Source organism: Gossypium arboreum, chromosome 3 (assembly GCF_025698485.1).
Source record: "Gossypium arboreum isolate Shixiya-1 chromosome 3, ASM2569848v2, whole genome shotgun sequence".
Classification (NCBI taxonomy): domain Eukaryota; kingdom Viridiplantae; phylum Streptophyta; class Magnoliopsida; order Malvales; family Malvaceae; genus Gossypium; species Gossypium arboreum.
The window spans coordinates 62,748,442-62,765,096 of NC_069072.1; the positions used below are offsets into that span (position 1 = coordinate 62,748,442).

At 34.2% G+C, this 16,655-nt stretch overlaps 1 non-coding gene across 1 annotated transcript; it reads left to right on the top strand.

The window, feature by feature from the left end:
* The first annotated feature begins 995 nt into the window (after positions 1–995).
* LOC128291328 (small nucleolar RNA R71) lies at positions 996–1,102 on the top strand. The gene has a single exon (XR_008281104.1). It is a non-coding gene; the product is annotated as a small nucleolar RNA R71 (small nucleolar RNA).
* Positions 1,103–16,655: the final 15,553 nt, after the last annotated feature.

Below are 16,655 nucleotides of genomic sequence, written 5' to 3' on the forward strand. Positions count from 1 at the left end.
ATCATTGATGAAAAGTTGACAGTGGCCTTCCTTCAGATTGTTAAGATTGTTTTGCCATTGGCCTTATTATTGGCAACTTGAGCTAGTTTTGCTTCAACATTTTTATATTAGATCTTCTTAGTTGTAGAGTACTCCTCTACTGGTTCTAAATTCTTATGTGTGAAATCTAAGTTATCTTCTTCAATAGGCATCATTAACAAATCCATGTAAATGAGTACCACTTCTGAGTGTAATGGCTTTGCAATGCTCCTTCCCTTGAGATCTTGAATTTTTAGTATCACTCGACAATACTCCTTATGGTCTTGAGCTTAATGCATTAGCAATTTACCCCACTTGATTTTCTAAAGTTCTTAGAGATGTAGCTTGACTCTGACATCATTCTTGGCAATGTATTCTTTAAAAAATGTTTCCATAGATGAAGAAGATGATACTAAAGTTTGTTGAACATTTTTTCATGGCATGGGTTGATTATATCTAGGTGGAGTACTTGTGATTTCTGTCAAACAACATTACTAGAATTTCTGACCCCTTGATTACTCCAACTGAAATTAGGATGTTGTTTCCATCCTAAATTATATGTATTGGAATATGGGTTATTATTTTGATAGAAATTTCCCATGTAATATACTGAGGCTAGGTTCGATGGGCATTCATCAAAAACTTGATCTTCTCCACAATAAACACTTGTTAGCTTGACTACTTTCTTTTCTTACATTGTATCTAGTTTCTTCATTATTTTAATCATATTAATTAGGGATGATACCTAAGCTATTAATGAAGTGATCGCATCAAGCTCAATAGTTCCAGGAACTCTTCTACTAGTTCCTACTCTTGTAGTCAGATATTGATAATCATTGTTGGTTATCCTTTCCAAAATCTCTTATGCCTCATTATACGATTTATCCAGCAAAGTGCCATTAGCAGATGCATCAACTACAATTCTTGAATGTGCATTTAATCTATTGTATAACATTTGCATCTATGTCTAGTGTTGGAAACCATGCATCAGACATTTTCTAATTAATTCCTTGAATCGCTCCCAAGTTTCATACAATGCCTCATCTTGAGATTGCTGAAAAGAGGTAATATCATTCCTTAATTTTGCATTCATATTTGGTGGATTTTACCTTAACAAAACCTCTGACAAAGATCATTCCAAGATGCCACCTTCCTAATGGCAAAGCATTCAGCCATGCTCTAACATGATCTCATAATGAATGAGGAAATAGCTTGAGTATTAGGGCCTATTCAAGAACAACCTGTTTCCTGAATGAATCATAGACCTCCAAAAAGAGTCTTAAATGCAGTCATGGATCTTTAGTAGGTAATTCACTAAACTGTCCTACGGTTTTTAGCATTTAAAACATCACTGGTTTCAACTCAAAATGTTGAGCTTGAATATGTGGCCTGACAATCCCTAGATTCAAATCATCCAAGATTGGCACTACATGTTCTCTAATGGGTCTATCTCTATCATCTATCACATAAGTAATATCAACGTCCCTACCATTCTGATGTAATGGATCTTCTCTGCTTGGATCATTTCCAATCCTTGCCATTTCTCGTAATTCTTTTCTCCTTTTCCTCAAAGTTCTCTTAATTTTTGGGTCAAAAGAATACTTTTTATTCTTGGGAATACCTCTACTCATAAACTACTGCAGCCTGCCTCTTTTGAGAGCTAGACTTTAAGCTACCATTCTAAGACTTTGTATGTCTACAAGTCTCAAGAATGATAACTAACGCTAACTTTCCTTTCTCTGTATAGAACGTAACTCTATGTCTAGAGTGCTACTAGTATTCATTTGAGTTCTCGCTTGTATTATTTGATTATGATCCAACTCACTTAACCTTTTCAAAATTAAACCAATTCTAAGAACATGCCAATCATTCATCTATGCCTAGAGCTTGCATGCATGTATTTAAGATAACCCAAATTGAATGAAACAATAGATCTATACAAGATAATATCATGGCCATTAAAAGTAATAAAAATCCATCCTTTAATTCCAAACCGATGGGATTAGCTCATGGGTTGGGAATTAAAATCGAAAATATCAACATCACCAGCCAGAATTTAAAAATTAAAGAAATCAATTAATAGAATGAAGGAAGAACTGCATGAAGCTTTTGCCATTCCAACTTTAACTCCGATGCTACCAAATCGTGTAAGACCCACGGTTGAATCCATCATCCCCTTCCTTACATCTTTGCTCTCTTTTTATGTTGATACACACTTCCCTTTTTCTCTAAAATTTCAACGAGATTTTTTTAGAGAGAAAAAAGCTCTTTTCTTCTCTTTCTCTTTCTTCTTTTATATGGTAGGTCCCCCCTCTCTCAGCATACACATTTGCTCCTACTTTTCAAGTTAATTTATCTCGTAGAGTTCAACTAACTGAGAGTGACGAGGACTGAGTGCTGCATCAGCATCTTCCTAGAATTTCCATGCATTTTTGTTGGCAATCCGTAGACCTTTTGCCATGAAAATATTTCACTTCTTCATTCCCTTCCTCCTTTTTCTCATTCTCTTTGTCCTTCTTGCACTTGCTGCATACAACAACCAATTCCTTTCTTCCCAACAATAAAAGTAACATATAATGACATTCAAGGCACAGTCCAACCTTTATTATGAAATATTATAATAACCTAGAAATGCAAATATATCCACTTAAGTACAGGAAATTTTTCATGTTTAGTGGCTTGAGATATAAATTTTTTTGGACTTATCATTGAGCCTGCACATTAGGGCTCAATTCTCTCTTTGCAGCGACTCTTGCTTGCACTATTCACTCATGCTCTATGCACCTGACTTTGTCACAGATTTTTGTTTTCTCCACCAAAGCTTTGAAAACCCTCTCTTGGAGTGGAGCTATTTGTATCATCAGCTCTAACCTTGGCCCAAACTCAAATCGAGCGCACTTATCCTGTTCATTCGCTACCATACACAAGGGATAACAGTTAAACCTTAAGAACTCAACCTCGTAATCAGCCACAGACATGTCACCCTATCTAAGCTCAATAACTTATAGTCTCTTGGCTTCAATGTATCTCACACCTGCATATTTCTCCTAGAATGCCTCCAGAAAGTATTCCTACATCAATCAATCGGCTTGGGTACCTTTCACAATGGCTTGCCACCAACAATAGGCCTCATCATGTAACAATGACACAGTCCCCTTAAGCATATATTCATGGGTGCACTCTATTTCATCTAAGATTGTTTCCAAAGCCTTTAGCTAGTATTTAGCTACAGTGGGGTCGTCTTAGTATTTAGCTATCATACCACCACTATTAGCTCTAATTCGGGTACCCGCAACTCTTTCCAAAACTTGTAACATGGCTTGTGATATAGCCTCGTTCGCAGGCTCTTGTTGACTCTCTTCAATAGTGGGGGAATGTTTCACATTTTCTACTACTGGCTTAGGTTTCGCACTTGGGATATGGATGAGTCAACTTAGGTCTCCTGTCCTGACTCTCCACGAGCTCTCTTTCCTCTAGTTCTAACTCTACTAGTACTCATTTTAAGTTTTATGAATGCTGTCAATAGAGGTGAATTTTTTATTGTTATAACTTGAATATTTTCCACTGAAGTTTCATTTTATTGATTTACACTTGTCTTCCTCTTTATTTTTTTTACGATCTAGAGTTTTACTCAGTCTTAAAGTTTTTTATAGCTTTACATCTGAAAAACACTTCTTTGGGAAGTCTTGAATTTCTTTTATAGCAAATTTAACATGTGGCATGTTTTTTCCCAAAATACCATTTTATAATGCATGAATAGTTTCGAAAACATTTTACCTATAGTTTGAGTTTTGAATCGAGCTTTGATACCACTAAATGTAACCCCTCAAATCGGGCTTAGACATTATGACCCAATCTAAGCGATTACATGGACAATAAAATTGGTAAAAACTTGACTTGAAATTAACTGATTTAATACGATGTTTAAAATGTAAGTTCGTTCAATTGAGTTTGCGAAAAATGACATATTTTATTAAGTAAATAATAAATCATTTAATCCATGTTAAAAACCCATGCAAAATATCCAATAACCAACATTTTCAAAATGAAACATCCCATGCCACAATTCAATAGTTTACCTCAAAATAAAATCCCAAACAAAATAATAAAGTCCATAAATGTAACAACTTGTTTTAAGTGATGTAAAAAATAGTGGCTTCAGGACCACAATTTGAAAGAGTGAGTTATTATTTTATTATTTATTAAATGTCTACAGGATTATATTAAGGCTGTATTAAATTTTCGTTAAGAAATTTTGATGTTTAAATGGTTAATTAAGTAAAAAGGACTAAATTGTAAAATATGAAAAAACTAAATTCTATGAGTTAAAAGGGCTAAATGCCTTTGAAAATGAAATTTAATGGTCTTGAATGATAAATATGCCATTTAAAGGGTTAGTGGATAGTTATGGATAATGTTTTATTGAAAATTTTGATTATTAATAAAGGTAAAATGGAAAATTAATAATTAAAAGAAAACTAAGTAAAAAAAGATGAAACAAAGTCATCATCTTCTTCTTTTTATTTTGTTCCAACTGAAATTCCATGGGAGGAGAGCTTGAAGTTTCTTTTAAGGTTTAATTTATGCATGTAAGTGAATTCAAGCCCCATTTTTAATCATTTTTATATTTTTGAGTCCATTTTAGCTTAATCTAGCTAGCCTAGGGGTTAATTTACAAAATTGTTAAAGGTTGAGATACTTGCCATAGATGTTTTTGAATGTGTTTTGATATTAGTTGATGGATTATTTATCTTTGTTGTAAAATAAACATGTTTTGTTAAGTGATTTTTTTATGAATTATGGAAATAAGAATTAAATTGTTAAAAGTATAAATCCATGGTTTCTATTGCGAATTTTTAGTAATTATGGGGTGTTTCAAGGTCCCTTGTAACACTGGTTAAGTTAGATTTAGGCTAAAATGAGTTATATTCAAGTTATAAGCTTAAGGACTAAATTGTGAAAAGTTAAAGTATCAGGGGTAATTTTGTAACTTTTTATAAATATGAATTATTGATTAAATTTAATTCTAGAAGTACTTAATTGAATGAAATTGTTTATTTAGATCAAGATAAACCAAAATCGGACTTAAATCGAGGAAAAGCTAAAGCTTCAGATTAGTGTTCAATTCTACTTCTACACCCTGGTTATCGAGGTAAGTTCTTATGAACTATGATCATTTTAATGTTAGCTAAATTGACTATCTAATTGACTATCTACTATGTTGTTTTAATATAAGTGAATTTGAATATAAATGTATCAATTCTATGATGAATTGACGGGTAACAAATCCCATTTTAACCTTAAGAGTTCTTAGGATACAAATGACATGTCATTAGGGATTTCATGTTTTGGGTGCTGGTCTTGAATGTCCTTGTAACACCCCTTACCCGTTACCGTCGCTGGAACAGGATACAAGGTATTACCAGAACATAACACATACCATTAAACATAACCGAGATATAAATATGTCATCCAATTTGATAGTGCATCGTATAACATATGTCTTGAACAATATTAGCCAACTTTAATGGCTTGTACAAAGTAGCTGGTCGAGTACTGTAACTAATATTTTAAACCTAGACAATATGACACGTAACAAAATAATTAAGCCTACTATACATGCCATAATTCAAAACGTTTAGTTCAAATACCCTAAAGTATGATAGTGCGGGTAGATCTTCACGATCCTTAACTCCGAGCAAGCCGGAGGACACTATAAGACAAAAGAGAGAAACAAAGTAAGCTTATAGCTTAGTAAGTAAGTATGTAAATACTAATTAAAGAATCTAACATGTTTACACAACAATTCAAGTATATCTACTTTAACTTCACTATTCATTCCACTTTGATTAAGCTGTCTCTGTTGCGTCATATTCACTAAATAAATCATAACTCGAGTTACAAAACTCGAAATTCAAATCCGTAAAATTTCCCTGAATCTAGACTTATAAAGCTTTTTGATAATTTTTTTCTATAATTTTTGGTTCAGCCGATTAGTACAGTTTATTAGTTAAAGTTTCCCCTGTTACACAGCTCGACTGATCTGACCTCTGTTTACTACGAATTAAATTTCTCTCAGTACACAATTCAAACAACCCTGAAGTCCATTTCATTTAAAACTAGTCTCAATAAGGAATTTAGGCATGTAAACTATATTTCATAATTTTCTTTGTACAATTTTTAATGATTTTTAAAAGTTGGAACAGGGGATCACGTATTCATCCTGAGCAAGTCACATACAATTGTAAATATCTCAAAATATAGAATTCCTTTGCTTGCTCTTTTTCTTTTACATGAAAGTAGACTCATTAAACTTTAATTTCACATCTTATTAAACTTCTAATTATATTCCTCCTATTTTTGGTGATTTTTCAAAATCACGTCACTGCTACCATCTAAAAACAGTTTTAATGCTAATTTCACTCTTTCACACATTCTTTATGCTAACCTCATTTTATCTTATATATGTATATACCACAAATCATTTTCACCACATTTCATTCACCAAAAGTGTAGGTCCAAACCACAATATCACCACAAAACCATCCCGTTGAACAATTCGGATCAATCCTTGATATTTAATGGTTTCAGCACACATCCCCACCATCATACTTCATTTAGTTCGGCTCTCTTGTACACATGGTGAACACTTAGTACCACTCATGCGACCTAGCCGATTTGTCTCGTAGCTCTCTTGTCTACATGGTGTCCTTCACTTGGAATCACGCATGCGACCTAGCTACATTTATCTTTCACGTAGCTCTCTTGTCTACATGGGATACATCTCGTATCACACATGTGACCTAGCTACTCTGAGGTGTCTCGTAGCTTTCTTGTACACATGATGTGCACTCAGCATCATACATGTGACCTAGCTACGCCCTCTATTTCATTCGATCTCTCCGAATGTTCAACCGGGATCTCTCTCTCTATATTTATTTCCATTCTTCCAATAGTCGATTTATATTTTAACATCAGCTAGTATATTTATATAATAGGCTGAAATATAAGAATGTACATGAAATTATTGTAATATTTACATACAAACTTACCTTGGTGCAAAATGTGGAAATTTTGCAATTTAGTCCAAAACTTTTCCTTCCCCGTTCGAGATCAATTCGCGTCTTTCTTGATCTATAATAACACATTTAGCTCATTTAATACTCATACTATTTATTTCAATCCAAAATCACATCATGGAAAAATTACATTTTGCCCCTAACTTTTACAAAATTACAATTTTTCCCTTAGGCTCGGAATTTAATTTCAGCCCTTATTCTTATGTTTTATGATATGCTGAACATTTTCTCTTCTACAACAACATCAAATTCTCACTCTATCATATAGTTATGAACAATAGGTATTTTTACCGATTATCTTGCTTTTACTCGTTTTCACTTAAAACCGAGTAGCACAAGTTATTTAACATAATTTAAAACCTCATATTCTATCATAAAACATCAAAATACACAAATTTCACCTATGGGTATTTTTCCCAATATGAACCCTAGGTTAAATTATTACTAGCATAAGCTTAATCGAGCTTCCGGATTCCAAAAACGTAAAGAACATTAAAAGCGGGCTTGAAATCACTTACTATGGAGCTTGAAAATTGAAGAAACCCTAGCTATGGAGAGAGGGAGAATTCGGCAGCAACTAAGGAGGATGATGATCAATTTTGTGTTATTTTTCCCATTTTATTTCATTTAATATCCAAATGACCAAAATGCCCTCCTTACTAAACTTTCAAAATTCCTTCCATGTCCTAATTTTGTCCATGAACTTAAAATTGGTCAAATTGCTATTTAATACCTCCTAATTAATATTCCAAAACAATTTCATACTAAAAACTTCCGGGATGCAAATTTTGCAACTTATTCGATTTAGTCCCTACTTTCAATTTAAGCACTTTAGGCATAGAATTTCATCACGAAATTTTCACACAATCATGCAATCATATCATAAACCCCAAAATAATTATAAAACAATTATTTCTATCTCGAATTTGTGGTCACGAAACCACTATTCTGATTAGGCCCTAATTCGGGTTGTCACAGTCCTACCGATGGCTGAGGTCCTGCATTTGTTGTGGATTCTCCACAACTCATGTGAGTAGCATCGTATAGCTCACATTCTAACCCACAGCTCGTGTGAGCAGGCCCATTTCACAGCTCGTGTGAGCATTGATGTGTATGAGTATTCCTGAGTGTATGAGAATTACCAAGTGTCCGATGCAATTCTAGATGGTTCAACAGGTAAGAAAAGAAAATGAAATGGTAAGTATGCAAATGGAATGAATCTTGATCTAATGAAAAGATTTTTGAGCTAAATGATGTATTTACATATGAATTGTATTAATGAAATGGTAAGTTATGTTTAAAGTTTATACGAGCTTACTAAGCACTCGTTGCTTATGTAGTTACTTCTCATTGTTTTATAGATTATCAGAAGCTCGATCGGTTGGAAGCTCATCGGAGACCTATCACACTATCCAGCAATCCTTTCGGTAGTTTTTGTGTATTTTGGCCAAGGTTAATAATGGAATGTAAAGGATCTTTGTAATGTATCTTTTGTAACAACCTATTTTAGGGCAAAATCAAAACAGTGGTTTCGGGACCACGGATTGACATAGAAAGATTTATTTAATTATATTTTTTGTGGTCTGCAGTTTCATGGAATTGTTTCGTGAAAACTTTGTTCGAAAATTTTATCGGTTGGGCACTTAATTTAGCTAAAAAGACTAAATTGTAATAGGTACAAAATGTGTGTTCTAGAGCTAGAGGTGTATAATTGCTATGAAATTTTAAATTGAACATCCTTAGATGATAATTAGACCATTTGTTTAATTAGATGTACAAAAATGGACATGATTAGGTGAAATTTTAAAGTTACGCATGAAAGGCATTTTAGTAATTTGTCAAATAAAGACAATAAAACACATAAAAGATGTCATCTTCTCAATTTCATCCTCCCATAGCAAAGTTTGAAGAAGCTAGGGTTTGTCAAGCTTCGAAGCTTGATTGTAAGTCCGTTTTAGCCCCATTTTTAATTATTTTCATGTTTTTGAGATCCTTGTAACCTAATCTAGGTATTTCAAGGACTAATTTGAAAGAACAATGAAGTTTAAAATTTTATCCATGTTAGATATTTGTGTATTTTGATGTCTAATGGTAGAAAATGCATGTTTGGTGTTAGATAAACAACTGTTGCTAAGTAATTTTCAGTAAAAATGTCAAAAAGGACTTATTTGTAAAAGTTGTAAAATAAGTAGTAAAAGTGTGATTAAGTGGAAAATCTAGGCTGGTATAAGTATGAAAATGGTTCGGCTAGACTTGGGTTTTGATGAAATTGAATCCATTTCAATTTACAAGCCTAGGGACTAAATTGCAAAAATGTAAAACATTAGGTGGTAAAAATGTAATTTTATCATAATATGATTTTTGGACTAAATTGAATAAAATGAGTATTAAATGAGTTAAATTTGTTATTATAGATCAAGAAAAACAAGGTTCAAACCTAGATCGGGGGATAAACAAAGTGTTTGACGATTAGGTCCAATTCTACTATTTTTGTACTGAGGTAAGTTCGTATGTATCTAATGCATTGTTATGTTTATGTTTTAATATTGTATGAATTGTGATTGACTCTTTGGATGTATTTGACAAAGTTTTGACAAACGAGAAATCCTGATTGAACCTTAGGAATAGAATAGGATATGAATGACGTGTCACTAGGAAACCATGTGTATATGCGATTATGTAATCTAGGTGCTGGTCTCGTACATCCTATCAGTGGCTGGGTAGTCCGACATGTGTTTTGGATACCTAATAGCTTGTGTGAGCAGCACTGTGTAGCTACGTCTTGACTGACAGCTTGTGTGAGCAAGCCTGTGAATAGCTCGAAAACGAGCCCATATGTATTATGAGATATAAGGTAACTTCAGCTACATCTATGGCACTTGTGTGTAAGATTTCTGAGTATACATTAATATTTTAAGTGTTCAATGGGAATGTCAAAGTTTTGAAAGGATATGGTTATGTTACGAGTTGGTATAGGTACGTACGTATAACTCATAAGTAATGAGCTCGATATGTGATGAACTCTTTAGGATTGTGATTGAGTAAGTTATGACTATGAGATTTTGATAACATTCATGCTAATCTTTATCATGTTAATTGTATGTTAAGTTTGTGGTTATGATGCTTATTATTTGCATAGGAACTTACTAAGCTATATAGCTTACTCCCCTTTCTTTCCCTTGTCTTATAGTTCACCAAGCTAGCTCGGGGTTCGGAGATCATCGGAGATCCACTCACACCATCAAAAATTATTTTGGTGCCAATGAATTCAACATTTTGAGTTATGGCACGTATAGGGGACTTGGTCATTTGTTATGTGTCATATTGATTTTGCCAAATGTGTTGGCTTATAGTGGTTAGAAGTTCATTTTGTATAAGGCCATTGGAAATGGGCTAATATTGGTTATAATTATAATCATATAATGATGCCTTTCATGAATGATGTGTCGATGTCTTGGTTGTGGATGTTTGGTTGTATGTATATGCTTGGATTGGTGCTATGTTATGTTGTGTAGGTGTGTGCATTAGATGGTGGCAAAATGGCTTCGTAAATAGCCTTATTTTTTTCCACACGGGTAGACACACGGGTGTGTGTCTAGGCCGTGTGCGACACACAGCTTGTCCCATGGGCATGTGTTTAGGTCATGTGTCCCCTACACCCTAATTTTTGCAAAACAGAATGCCCAATATTGAGTACATAAGTAGAGACACGACCGTGTGTCTCAGTCGTGCGAGGGCCACGGCCTTGGACACGGGCGTGTGTCTTTGTCGTGTGAAGTCTGCACTTATTTAATGAAAAATCATAAATTTTAAATCAACCATACGACCTAGCACACGGGAACAAGTTAAATGAATACATCGTCCGATTCAGAGTCAGAATAACAAGTGAAGTCTAGGTGGATTCTTCCTTAGGTATTGTCTTAATTCAATTGTTTTCCAAAAGTAATCCCCCAATTCTATTTTCTGTGAATTTTTAGTTTAGTTAATTAATTAGTTAAAACAAACTCCCTTATTCTTAGGCTAGATAATAAAAAGATAGTCATTACTAGTACTTTTAGTTCCTTTAGGTTCTACAATTTGGTCTTGCTAAAACTATACAACTGTTCGATAAGTACACTTTCCTACATCATGATAATAGTTAGTTTCAAGAATGATTAATTATAAATTTATAAAACTTATCACACAAAATCAAGCATAAATAGATATAATTAGTACTTTAAATGAATTGAATTACGATGAAATAAAAAGAAAGGTTTTGGTGATCTATACTAATAATAATAAAACAAATAAAATAAATAAATCATGAGAAATTAAATAATAGAGTATATCAAATCTAAGTATGGCTGATTAGCTCGCTTTGGTAGTCATAATCATCTATCACTTTAGGTTTTCTTGTTCAGTCAACTAGTCAATATCCCAGCAGGGTCTTTTGATCTTCCATTAGAATAATAAGTCGGCAAGACCTACTTATCTCTCAACCTCACAGTCTAGACTGATTCAGAGTTAAGGTGTTTATGGAAAGGCCATGCCAAATTTGGCTTAATTCCCACCTTAATGACTTCCTAGGGTTGTTAGATGTAAGGTTTAGATTCTTCCTTTCCTGAACAGCTGATCCGCTAAGAGAACCTTACAAAGCAGTTAATTAATCATGCGTCCACTCACTAATCTCCCATAGAAGGATTAGTTCCTCATAGATCTCATAAAAAAATATAAACTTGATAGAAAGAGTAGACATGAATAAAATTCAAGACTATAAAATTTAAAAGAAGTCTGATTTGTATTAAAATTGAATGTTGAATCCTCATAAAGTTGATCAAATGCACAAATCTGATTTCTTCCATAAAAGAAAATAACAGAAACCTGAATAAACCTAAAGCCTATGAAAAGGGAAAAACTAAAGACTAAATTAAAGAAGAAAATTATATAATACGAAAGTTGTCCATAACATGTGTTAAATGAGCCTATTTATAGACTTTAGAGTGGTTGTTGTCTTTAACCCTAGGTTAGTTGTTGCCCTTTTGCTTAACATTTGATTGCGCAGACCAAAACGCCCTAGCTCATAATTATTTCCCGTACAATGGTGATGTTGCGACATCAAAGGCAGTATGCTTCATCTTTAGGGTGTCTTCAGCGGTGTGTCACGACATCCTAAGGCTATGTCACAACACCGAAGACAGTCTTGGAATTCTTCTATTCTTCCCCCTATGTTGCGACATCCACCCCTTCATGTTGCAACATAACGACTAGTATCGGGTTAGTACGCTTTCTAATAGTCTCTTGCATGATCACGAAGTATATTATCTCACCCTTAGGCCTCACTTAGCCCCTAAGGTCAATAAAAGACTCAAATTACACACTTTATTGAATTTAGCTGAACATACGAAAATGCAAATAAAACATAACTAAAATGTTTGTGTTCAAGCTCCTAAAGTGTGAAAACTTGTTTAATCTACTACATCGAATTACAGAAGATCAATATCTACCATATATATGTATTCACCCAAGGTAATGTCACTGACTAGTTGTTTAAAATAAGAGCATGGATTAAGGTGAGGATTGTTGAAAGTAGTTTCGAAAGGTATGTTATGTTAAGTAAGTATTATAGAATAAGAGATTCATGAATTAATTGGATGGATTCCTCAATTAACAAGAAATGAAAGATTAAGTATGATAAGGGCATGATAAATAGAGTATAAAAGAATGATAAAATAGTGATGGTATAAGTCGAAGTAAAGGGTGTGGAATATGGTTGGTACATAGAAATTCATACAAGATTGCAAAGTATCCATAAAGGTATGGTTATAGTGGGATTCACTAAGTAATCTTGTACTTACAAGGTTTTTTATTGCTTTTCAGGGTTACTGAAGAGGTTTTGCTTGGAAGGACAATGCTAGGAGTACACCAAGATGGTGGCAAAGTGAACTATTATGCATACAGTGGATTTGTAGCGCTATCTTCAATACACCATTCGAGTCTGTTTGATATTAATTTTCTATCTCGTAAAGATTTGTATCAAATATGATGTAATAATTTATTTATCATGTATTTTATTTTCAATTTTAAAATGTTAAGTTTTTCGTTTGGATCTACTAATAACAATTTTAAAACATAATGAAGAATTGGAAGCTATTTTTGTTAAATGTTTCATATCGTTTAGTAACACTCGAGATCCAGACCCAGTGAATCGGGTTGAGTTGAGGGTGTTACAGACATAATGAGATGGCCGCGTCGTGATGAGCACTAGATGAACTTGCGACGTCGATCCATACATTGTAAAAACTTTACATTTTGGTCTTGTTTCGTACTTTGGTTGACTAAGAGTGTTTATATGCTTGACTAAGGCTCTAAATTGTTTATTCAAATTGAAATGAATGTGATTGACAATGAATTGCATGTGTAAATGATTGTTTTATTATGAATTGGACAGTAGTTGCTCTGACCACCTGTAGGATCATATAGCTCAGACACAGTGATCGAGTCGAATGAGCGGTGATACAAACCATGCCAGGCACTCCACAATAGAATGGAATGGTAAAGAGAATAAGTTAAACATTGTTAGACATGGTTTGTTCAATGTTAACTTAATCAAAGTTGCTAATCTCCTTTTAGGGATATGCTAAGCAATACAGAGTGCCCGACCTACGTATTGGATAAAGATGTGAGGAAGTTAATTTAACGGACTAAATTGTGTAGGTTTGTGGGATATCTAAAAGGAACAAATGGTGGTCTTTTTTGTAACGCAAAAGAGTAAACAATGATAGTGTCAACTCATTCTACTTTCCGTGAGGAAAGTTACATGAATGAATTTGAACCTTAAAGTAAAAAAGTACTCAAGGAACTTTCAAGAAATACACAAAGCCCTATAAAAATAGCTCTAGAACCAACTTCTAATAGTAGACTTGCAAACGACTAGCAGTGTTACACCCCTTACCTGTACCTGAGGTCAGGATAGGATACGAGGTGTTACCGAATACAAACACAGTCATTCATGCAAAAATCGGACTATAAATTTATTTTTTTCAAAACAACTTCATTCATACATACACAATTTTTCCCTGATACAGGCCTACGAGGTCCGAAACAACCATCGGAAAAGATTTGGGACTAAATCAAAAATTTTAGAAAGGTTTGGGAAATCATCCCTAATACAAAGCCACACGCCCGTGTGAGATAGGGGACATGCCCGTGTTTTCTCGACACGCCCGTGTCTTCCATCCGTGTAACTCTCTTACTATCACGACAACACCAATTTAGGGTCACACGGCCCTATCACATGCCTGTGTGGCCAGCCGTGTGGTCAATTAAAAATAAATGAATTTTCCATAAAATGGTGCAGACTTCACACGGCCAGAGCACACGTCAATGTGGGTAGGCCGTGTCTCTCACATGGCCAAGACACACGCCTGTGTGTTAGCCCGTGTGTTTACTACTAGGCATACTGACTTGTAAAATTTAGGTTTTAGGGACACACGGATATTCAACATGCCTGTGGGGCGGACTGTGTGTCACACACGGCCTAGACACATGCCCCTGTGTCTACCCGTGTGGACCATTTATAACCTATTTTCCAAGCCAATTGTCACCTTCAATCGTTCATACATTCAAACATATTTCATAGCATGCAACATGACCTATTTAAAATACTCAATTATTCAACACCATGGCACTTTCACATCTTCATAAGGTTGTTCTATTACACATTCAATTAGTTACACCATTTGAGAGCATTCTACACCAATTTCATGCATAATCAAATTTGTTACCATAACCTCAAATTACACATTTATGTCCATAGTCATCTTAAGTCATTAAGTCATTCCTCATCACATATCCATCAAACCAACCACATAGCACATCATCAAGGCATTCACACATCCATGCATGAACAATTAGACATTACAACCCAATAATCAACTATGAGCCATATCACATGGCTATAACAAAATAAATCATCAACATCATAGGCCTTTACAATTTGGTCAAATAGCATGACACATATCACAAAATAACCAAGTTCCCTACACATGCCATACTCAAAATAACAATTTCACTATACCCAATATTCTTTTGATAGTGTGATCGAATACTCCGACAACATCCGATCCTTGAGCTAGCGTGGCGGAACTACAAAGGATGGAAAGGAAAGGGGGTAAGCATTAAAGCTTAGTAAGTCCACATGCAAATAATATGCAATGATAGTAAACCATAATCATACAAAGACATAATACCATAATCACAAGAATTACTCATCATCCAATCATTTTGGCTCATTTATCAAGTGTTCATGTATACACTTTCTCATCACATATCATTCTTTATCAGAGCATTATCCATGGGTTTAGCGTACATACATGTACCCATCGTAGTAATCATATAACCATACCTCTTTAACATACCCTCCTCGGGACTTTCATCACATCCATTGCATTTCTTGTTGAACACATGAAATACTATTGGAAACGCAGAAAACTTGCACATAAGTGCCACATATACATACGTAGCCAGAGCTACCTCATAACATGTAATGCTCGCAATGGAGCCACTCACGGGCTTGCTCATATAGGCTATCGGTCAAGGTGTAACTACACGGGCTGCTCACAAAAGCTGTCAGGTATCTGACCCACTCAAGGATTACCTAGCCATCGGTAGGACATACAAGACCATTTCCCGAAACCCAAATACATGTATCGCATCCATTATGAACTCAGACCAACTCAACGACCTCGGATGCCACATATATCTCATCCATTATGAACTTGGACCAACTGAACGAGCTCGAATTTTTTAACTTTTAGTGACAGTCACTTGTATCCTAAATTATTCCTAAGGTTCAAATGGGATTCTTTCTCATACACATAACATCTCCATCGTACTTGCTCGTAATGTCGTGGATAACAACCAATATCATTCATACTGACAAAGTTATTATTAGGCATAGCATACATAATATTGATAAACATTTATCACATAATGTCAACACATCAAAATATAATACATTGTCATATTATTTACACATGTACTTACCTCAGTACAAAAATGATGATAATCGAGCCTAATCATCGTATACTTTATTCTTTCCTCGATCAAGACCCGGTTCACGTTTTTCTTGATCTATAATGCCAAATTTAACTTGTTTATCAATCACATTTTTCATGTCAATCCATAATTCATGTTTTGGTAAAATTTCCCTTTTACCTCTAACTTTTCACTTATTTACAATTTAGTCCCTAGGCTCATAAAATGAAATGTATGCGTTTTCTTGGTTACCTAAGCCTAGCCGAACCTATACCATGCTCATATAAGCTCACAATTTCCTTTATTTCATATTTTTACTACCCATTTTTACACTTTTATAAACAAGTCCTTGTTAGGTGTTTTCACTAAAAATCACCTTCTAAAAGATGTTTATCACACACCAAACATTTATATTCCTCTATTAATCATCAAAATACATGCATGTTGTACATGGGTCAAATTTCATACAGGAACCCTAGCTCAAAATATAGTTAGAAATGGATAGATCATGCTTCAAGGACTTTGAAAATGCAAAGATCATTA